Genomic DNA, 9694 nt, shown 5'->3' with positions numbered 1-9694 from the left:
CACAATCCCGCATCCCGGTGCGTGTTGACCGGTGGCCTAAAGCCGTCAAGAGCTTCTGGTGTTGAGGTCTTTTCCAGGGGTAGGAAGCACTTGGCCTCAGGAGAATCTTTACTGGTGAAATATTTATGGCTAGCCGGGGGCAGGAGACATCCCACACCTGGGTTTGACCTCATCTGAGAAAGGTGGGGCCTGAGCCAGGATGACGCTTCTCTGTCTCACTGCAAGTATTCAGACACCAGACCAAGGAAATGATTCGTTTCTAGCTTTCCCCAAGTCACTCTCGGCTGGAGGTGACAAAGCAGGTCTCTCTCAGTAGGGGAGCAGGGCAGCTGGGGATGTGTAAGAAGGGATGGGTCCCTTGCCAATCGCCCACCGTACAATGGAGGGGCTTTGGAGTTTTCCATCTACCCCATCACCATTTTAGTCAGGGAGTCTAAGGTCCTGATCAGAAAGGAAGAGCTGAGAAGGCAGCCCCCGTATCCTTACCGTCTATTTGCACGGTCACCCAAGGGTTGAGAGGAGTGAACTGGAGCGCACCGTTCGCGGGGGGGCTCTCCACCACTGGGCATCATCAGTCCCAGTCACCCAGGACTAGCACAGAGCAGGTGCGGGGGTCTCCACACACCTTCCCTTCGGGCGATATGGACACCCCCCTTTCCAACGCCTGTCCTCTCTACAGTAGGCACACTGGGCATGGAGTTTGAAGATTCTTTTTTCTTTCTCACTTTCCCTGTGACTCCCTGTGAACCAAGGCCAAGGTTTTAGTGTGTTGGCTAAGGCTTAGGTCTGCTTCTCTGTCTTAGATCTGATCTCTTCTCTTAGACCCTCCTGTCCTTTCCAGCTTGTCTTTCCTCCCTTTTGGCTTCCTCCTCGAGGTCCCTACTCAAAACCATCCTATTTGCCTCCTCCACCAACTCAGAGATTGGGGTCTCTGGTCCTTTTTCTAGTTTTTGCAGTTTTCTCCTTATATCCAGGGCTGCCTGGGTTAGGAAGGAATGGGCTAGCCAGACTCTACTTAATACTTTTTAGGTCTGCCTGCCAAAGAATTGCTGCTTTTGAACTGTGGTGTTGGAGAAGACTCTTGAGCGTCCCTTGGACTTCAAGGAGATCCAACCAGTCCATTCTAAAGGGAGCAGTCCTGAATATCGATTGGAAGGACTGATGCTGAAGCTTAAGCTCCAATAGTTTGGCCACCTGATGTGAAGAACTGACTCATTAGAAAAGACCCTGATGCTGGGAAAGATTGAAGGCGGGAGGAGAAGGGGACGACAGAGGATGAGACGGCTGGATGGCGTCACTGACTTGATGGACATGAGTTTGAACAAGCTCCAGGAGTTGGTGATGGACAGGGAAGCCTGGCGTGCTGCAGTCCATGGGGTCACAAAGAGTTGGACACGACTGGAACGACTAAACTGAATTGAGGTCTGCCTGGGTAAAAATTTTAAAGACCTCTGTGAGCCTTTCCAAAAAAAGGGCTGGATTTTCACTCTCTGCCTGTATAACTTCTTTTATCTTATTGTAATTAATGACCTTCTGGACACCCCAGGTCATTCCCTGTAGTAGGTAAGTAATGAGGTGTCTTAGGGATCCTCTCCCTGCCCTTGTATTGGGATCCCAATCCAGCTCTGTGGAGGGGATTGCCGCTTCTGCAGGGGCCAGATTGACATCTGCCTGCTGGCATCAGTTCAGCCACTTTTCTAGCCTGATCTAGGATTCCAGCTTTTTCTTCGTCATTACAACCCTGGATGGGAGTGACCCAGGTGACGGAGAAGTTAAGGCTGAGACGCTTGAATTTGTCCCTAAAGTTTTGGGGGTTTTCAGAATATGAACCCAATCGTTTCCTACATTGCATAGTGTGTTGCATAGAAAAGAGAACGTGAACTTGCATGGTTCCCCCTTCTCCACCTGGTACCTCTCTTAGGAGACAGGTTTAGTCGGAGGGTAAACTTTCTTTTTGTGGAGGGCACAGCTCACTACCTGACTGTAATCCCACAGGGGGAAGGGACATATGGAAGCGGAGCTGAGGCGACTCCCTGACTTTCCCTCAGGTCTCGTGACTTCCAGGGCTGCCTGAACTTTCCTTTCCCTGTCCTCTCTGTCCAAGCTGAGGGGGTCAGGAGAAGGGCAAGGGGATCTTCGGCTTTGGACCTTGCCAAAAGAACTTTGAAAAAGCCTTTGTCGGGGTCTCTGAGCTTGCGTTGTCTCCTTTTCTGGGAATCCTGGTAGAGGGCCATAAAGGCCTGGACATTGGGAACCTCCTTTTATTTACCCTCGAGTTTGCAGTATAGACTGAGCTGCAAAATGGTGTTAAATCCAAGTGACCCTGACTGGGGCCATTTCCCCCTCCTCCCAGGAAGTAAGTAGGCCAGTATCAGGTATAATATTTGATACGTTTTCTTCTTTTTAGTCCATTCAGTTGGTATCCTTCCCAGGGGGCCAAAAGATAACCCAGCGGGGTGTGTAAAGGGAAGCCGGCTTATTTCCCATCTCGATGGTGGTATAGCCTATATCCTGTCACCAGGGGACCCGTGCTGGGGTGGATGCCCCTGTATCTGACTCTAGAGGTTGTAAGCTCCCTGCTGGTCCCAGATTGCTTGATTGTATATGTGCCAAAGGAAATGCCCAGTGGTAAGCACAATCAGTGGGGCTGTAGGGCTTGTCCTGAAAGGCTAATGAACGCCTAGACACACGTCTAAGGTATTAACATTCACCCAAGACCAGGTGAGACTGTGCTGAGCCTTGTCAGTCACTTCCACTTGGAAGCACTCAGCCGAATGAACAATCAAATGACTGAGTTTATAGACGCGGGGCAGCTGGTGGAGGGGCTCCATTGCCCGATTATCTCCCCGAGAACGGAGGGCACAGGTGACGCCAGAAGAGACTGCAGCCTCAGAAAGTCTCTCACCAGGACTCACCTTCAGACCCGAATACCGGTAGAGTAAATGGAGATGCTTTGGGTCTTCAAAGGGAGGGAAAGAGGCCAGATTAAGTAAGAAGGAAGGAGAGAGAAGAAAAAGGGGTTAGGGTCAGGAGAGAGAGGGGAAAAGGGGTGTCTTTACAGACGTCTCCGGCCACCTGTAGACGCCCTGGCACTATGGGACTTTACCCTGGGCTTCCAGGGAAGGGAGGACTGGAGCTCGGCCCTACCAGTAATCGGAAACCAGACCGGAACCAGAACCAGAACCAGAATTTGAGTTCTCAGCCAGCCAGAGGTGATCAGGCTCCAGCCCTCAGCTCAGGCTGAGCCCCTTCTACCAGACTCCTGCGTCCAGTACCAGGGGACAAGAAAAAAGTAGGATAGGAGGGGTTGGACAGGAGAATGAGAGGAAAAAAAAAGGCATCACCAGAGTCTCCTGCTTCTTACCCAGCGGGGCGTTCCAGACGGTTGTTTGTGTTGGGAAGAGACCAGGGGCCAGAGGCCTGGCTGCACCTGCTGGGGCTGGTCCCTCAGCAGGCTGGCTGCTCTTTGAATGCCCCGAGGGGCTGGGATGTCAGTCGCAGTAAAAAGGGATCCCTTCATGGTTGCCAGTTGTTGCAGGAGAGGAGACCACTTGCTGGGCTTAAGAGTGGGCTCTTGTCTAACGCTCGGAACGAAGTTGTTCGGGGAGACATGCTGACAAAGGCAGAGACTTGACTGGACGGTGGGCACCTGGCGGGAGGGGAGAGTTGGGACCGCGGAGGCTCGCCTGCCCGCTGCGCGGCTGCGGTCTCAGGGTTATGGGGATGGGGTTCGTTTCTGGGTTGTCTTTGGCCAGTCACTCTGACTCAAGGTCCTTCCTGGTGGCACACACATTGCTCAGCCAAGATGGATGTCAGCAAGAAGGATTCTGGGAGGTGGTAGGACACGGGGGGTCCCCTTCTGACCGTTCCTGAACTCTTCCGGTTGGCGGTGGCTTGTTAGTTCTGTGTTCTTTACTATGATTTCCTGTCATGGTGCCTGGCCAGGGTGAAGGGTTTTAGTCAATGTGCTTTCCCTAACCTTTATGCTGATGAGAGATAGTGAAACCCGTCAGGACTCGGTGGGGCTCCTGGGCATGAAATCCTTCCTGTGTCCCCGGTTGCTGACCATCCCTGGATTCCCAAGGGCAGGTTTGGACAGTTGCTGATCCAACTGAGGGGACACAGAGACAAGGAAGGAGCAGCCAAGAACAGCAGTGCAGCCTGGGGTCAGGATCCTGGTTCTGCTTCAGGGACACACAGCAGTGTCTTTGAGCTCCTTACAGAACTCGACCCCCCAACAGATGCAGATGTTAACCTGAGGAAGCATCCTTCTTCCCAGAGAGGATCGCAGTTTGGTAACCCTGAGAACCAGAGAAGCTCACCAGGGGACCACCTGAGGCCAGGTTAAAGGAGGCGGGCCCTGCACACACGCTGGCCCTCCGCACAGCTGCACCCTTGACCCACTGCTAGCAAACTCCTCACCACACGCCTCGGGGTCAGGACACATGGTTTTGAGGGCACAGCCCTGCTGTGTCCCCCTTTGCCTGGTAAAGCAATAAAGCTATTCTTTTCTACTTCACCAAAAACTCTGTCTCAGAGATTCAATTCAGCACCAGTGTACAGAGGCCAGGTTTTCAGCATCACTATTTTGTGGTGGCAAAATCTGCTCCCCTTCAGTTTGAAGAAGAAAATACTTCTTGGGGCTTTTCCATGGCTCTGCCCCGAGGGCCGGAGTTCACAGGGGGAACCGCCGGGGTGTCCGCGGAGCACTTTCCATCCCACCTTCCTCTGCCTGCCCGGGGTGAGTTATCAATACCCAGAGTCTCTCTCCTTTAAAAAGGCCCAAGGGTTACTAGGATGAGTGTGATTTTCACGTCACCAGCTCTACAACGGCACAATCTAGAACAAAACTCGCTCTTCCCAGAGATTTTCCAGGAAAAACCCAGGACTCTCCAGGAGCAGAGACTGGGGGGTGTTCGAGGCAGAAAGGAGAGGAAGGTGGGGACCCTCCGGTGAGTGGTCAGTTCAGGTGGCGACAGCACAGTCTCTTCCTTCCTCCTCCTCCCCCGCTCGGCTCCCGGCTGGGAGCCAGGAGGCTCGCCCCTGCCTCGCCCTCAGGCTTTGCTGAGGAGGAGGGCCCGCCCGGCAGGGGGGCTGGAGGACAGTCATTCTCATGCCCTCCCCTGCCCCCATCCCAGGACCCCCAGGAAATGGGAGCAGCTCCCCCAGAGCAGGAAGTGGAGACTTAAAAAGAAAAACAACCCTTTGCTGACATAGCATCTGACTGAGTCATCACACCAGATGGGCCCAGAACAGTGAAAAATGTGGTGAACATGATTCCCCACAATCAAATCTGCTGGTGCTGGGGCAGCAGACAGACCTTGCGAATGGAATAGGGCTAAGCCCTGCACAGAGGGGGCTCTTGCATGGGGTGCCGATGAACTGGAATCTGAAACACGCAAAACACCGAAAGAACACGGTGAATCCCTCTTGACCTCCGGGATAGCTGGTGAAGAAAAACGCACAGGCCCAAAGTGGCGTCACTTGTGCTAAAGTCCACGATACCAAACCTAGGCTCCTGCTCACCTTGACTGCATTTCAGCCTTCCCCAGAATTTCCTAGGATTTCCTGGTCAGCACTGAGGAGCTGATATGCCCTGTGGGTGCTCTCCATCCCTGGAAGACGAGGGACATCTAGCTGTTCCCCTCCCCTCCCCCAGCCCTCAAAGGAGCCATCCGGCCCCAGTTGCCTTTGCTTTCTTCACTAGTGATCTCCTTGCCGCGTCTTCCTTCCTACAAAAACTTCCACTTTGTGCTGCTCCTCTGAGCACCCTGGTGCTTGCGGGATGAGATGCTGCCAATTCATGAATTACCAAACAAAGTGGTTCAGTTCAGTTCAGTTCACTCGCTCAGTCATGTCTGACTCTTTGCAACCCCAGGGACTGCAGCACGCCAGGCCTCCCTGTCCATTACTAACTCCAGGAGTTTACTCAAACTCATGTCCATCGAGTCAGTGATGCCATCATCCTCTGCCATCCCCTTCTCCTCCTGCCCTCAATCCTTCCCAGCATCAGGGTCTTTTCAAATGAGTCAGCTCTTCGCATCAGGTGGCCAAAGTATTGGAGTTTCAGCTTCAACATCAGTCCTTCCAATGAAGCTTCAGGACTGATTTCCTTTAGGACGGATTGGTTGGATCTCCTTGCAGTCCAAGGGACTCTGAAGAGTCTTCTCCAACACCACAGTTCAAAAGCATCAATTCTTAGGTGCTCAGCTTTCTTTATAGTCCAACTCTCACATCCATACATGACTTTGTAAAGTGGTTAGAGCTTCAGATTTACTCAGTTGAATTTTGTTTTTTACATAATTAAGATTTAGAATCCAGACAAAACAAAAGTTGAATAAATTTGACTACATAAACAGTTTTCAAAGTTGCATGACAAACACTCAGTATACAAAGTACAAGTACTTGACAAATTGGGAGCAAATATTCAGAACATATGCTCAGAAGAAGTGCGTGTAACCCTGATACGCCAAGAGGTCTGAAAGATGAGTAGGTAGATGGAGAAAATACACGAACAGACAGTTTATAGTAAAAAAATCCTAAACATATGAAAAAACATTGAAATCACTCATTAATAGAGAAATGCAATTAATATAAGACCAAGGTCTCACTTCTTACCTCTCAAAGTGGCAAAAAATTAAAAACTATGATAGCTAAGTTGGTAGAGAGTCCGCCTGCAATGCAGGAGACCCCGGTTCAATTCCTGGATCAGGAAGATCTGCTGGAGAAGGGATAGGCTACCTACTTCAGTATTCTTGGGCTTCCCTTGTGGCTCAGCTGGTAAAGATCCTCCTGCAGTGTGGGAGACCTGGGTTTGATCCTTGGATTGGTAAAATCCCCCAGAGAAGGGAACGGCTACCCACTCCAGTATTCTGGCCTGGAGAATTCCATGGACTGTATAGTCCATTGGGTCTCAAAAAGTCAAACATGACTGAGTGACTTTCACTTTATGACTCGCTCTGTTGTTGAAGCTGCAGAGAAACCAGCATCCTCATACAGAACTGGGGGACCCAAAATGGTAAATCCTGAAGTGGAAATGGGTCAGACCTGACAAAGATGTGTATGCATTGTCCTTTGACCAACGACTCTGTTTTTAGGAACCTACCCTGAAGGTGGCTTCACAGGTGGTGCAGTGGTAGAGAATCTGCCTGCTAATGCAGGAGATGGAAGAGACGTGGGTTTGATCCCTGGGTCTGGAAGCTCCCCTGGAGAAGGGAATGGCACCCCACTCCTGTATTCTTGCCTGGGAAATTCCGTGGACAGAGGAGCCTGGAGGGCTACAGTCCATGGGGTCGCAAAGAGCTGGACATGACTGAGCACACACATACCCTGAAGATGCATTTCAAACAATGGGAAACAGATATGCAAAGAGGATTCATTGCAGAATTGTTTGTAACCACAAGACGTTAGGAACAACCCAAATGTCCACAGTTATGAGAGTGGCATGCAGGCCCTGAAGAAAAAGGAGGAGGGTCACTCTAAGTCAATGGTGTGATTTCCAGGCCCTATGTTAATAGAAGCACAGAAAGTCACCTCTAGTAGTTCCTTTCTTTTACGAAGGAAGATGACATGTGTCTGCTCATTTGTGGAAAAGAGACACAGGGCAGAGTGGGGAAAATTTGCCAAGTTTCGTGGGAAGAGGAACTTGACAGGAAGCCACAGGCTTGAGACAGAAAGGGCTGTGTGTAAGTGTGGTGGCTGGACTTCCCTCTAGCTGTGGTCTGGGCTTGTGGATGTGAGAACTGGACAAATGTGTAAATCTGTGTGGGTAAGGACTGGGAAAGGTCTGTTTTCATTCCAATCCCAAAGAAAGGCAATGCCAAAAAATGTTCAAACTACTGCTCAATTGCATTCATCTCACATGCTAGCAAAGTAATCTCAAAATCCTCCAAACTAGGCTTCAATAGTACATGAGCTGAGAACTTCCAGATAGTCAAGCTGGATTTAGAAAAGGCAGAGGAACCAGAGATCAAATTGCCAGCATCCATTGGATCATAGAAAAAGCAAGAGAATTCCAGAATAACATCTGATTCTGCTTCAATGATTACACTAAAACCTTTGACTGTGTGGATCACAACAAACTGTGGAAAATTCTTCAAGACCACCTTACCTGCCTCCTGAGAAATCTGTACGCAGGTCAAGAAACAACAGTTAGAAACGGACATGGAACAACGAACTGGTTCCAAATCAGGAAAGGAGTACATCAAGGCTGCATACTGTCATCCTGCTTATTTAACTTATATGAAGAGTACCTCATGTGAAATGCCGGGCTGGATGAAGCACAAGCTGGAATCAAAATTGCCAGGAGAAATATCAATAACCTCAGATATGTAGATGACACCACCCTTATGGCAGAAAGCAAAGAACTAAAGAGCGTCTTGACGAAAGTGAAAGAGGAGAGTAAAAAAACTGGCTTAAAACTCAACATTCAAAAAACTAAGATCATGGTATCCAGTTCTATCACTTCGTGGCAAATAGATGGGGAAAAAATGGAAACAGGGACAGACTATTTTCTTGGGCTCCAAAATCACTGCAGATGGTGACTGCAGCCGTGAAATTAAAAGACGCTTGCTCCTTGGAAGAAAAGCTATGACCAACCTAGACAGCACACTAAAGAGAGACATTACTTTGTTGACAAAGGTCCATGCAGTCAAAGCCATGGTTTTTCCAGTAGTCATGTACGGATGAGAGAGTTGGACCATAAAGAAAGCTGAGCGCTGAAGAATTGATGCTTCTGAGCTGTGGTGTTGGAGGACACTCTTGAGTCTCTGGGACAGCAAAGAGATCAAACCAGTCAATCCTAAAGGAAATCGGTCCTGAATATTCACTGGAAGGACTGATGCTGAAGCTGAAGCTCCAGTACTTTGGCCACCTGATGGGAAGAACTGACTCACTGGAAAAGACCCTGATGCTGGGAAGGATTGAAGGCAGGAGGAGAAGGGGACGACAGAGGATGAGATGGTTGGATGGCATCACCGACTCAATGGACCTGAGTTTGAGCAAGCTCCGGGAGATGGTGACGGACAGGGAAGCCTGGCGTGCTGCCGTCCATGGGGTCACAGAGAGTCAGACATGACTGAGTGACTGCATTGACTGAAGAACTTAGCAACCTCACTGTCGGAGAAAGAGATTAAGAGAAGGTAAGGGAAGGCAGTGTTGGATAGGGGTCCTGTGGGTCTGCACACTTGTGGTCTGTATTGTACAAAGATACAGAACCGAGGATGTGGGATCCGTTACTACATGCGTGTGTATTTCCCATCTCTGCTGAGAGACCAAGAGGCAAGGAGCACATGGTGCCCAGATCTTGGTTTCCAAGACCATTCGTTCTCCAGTAAAGGAGCCAGGTTCCCTGGAGAAATGGCCCAATCCAGGCCTAGGCAGGGAGCCTCCAAGATGGGCCTGGGGGCTCTTGTGGTGTCAGAACACAAGGAAGTACTCATAAACACACACTAACCCTGAGAACTGACTGTGGCTCAGATCACGAACTCCTTATTGCAAAATTCAGACTTAAATTGAAGAAAGTAAGGAAAACCACTAGACCATTCAGGTATGACGTAAATCAAATTCCTTATGATTATACAGTGGAAGTGACAAATAGATTCCAGGGATTAGATCTGATAGACAGAGTGCCTGAAGAACAATGGATGGAGGTTTGTAACATTGTACAGGAGGTAGTGATTAAGACCATCCCCAA

The sequence above is a fragment of the Giraffa tippelskirchi genome, chromosome 10 (assembly GCF_054371585.1).
Source record: "Giraffa tippelskirchi isolate mGirTip1 chromosome 10, T2T-mGirTip1v1.2.pri, whole genome shotgun sequence".
In the NCBI taxonomy this organism is placed as follows: Eukaryota; Metazoa; Chordata; class Mammalia; order Artiodactyla; family Giraffidae; genus Giraffa; species Giraffa tippelskirchi.
The sequence above is the reverse complement of the archived record's forward strand: the minus strand, read 5'-3'. Positions refer to the sequence as shown.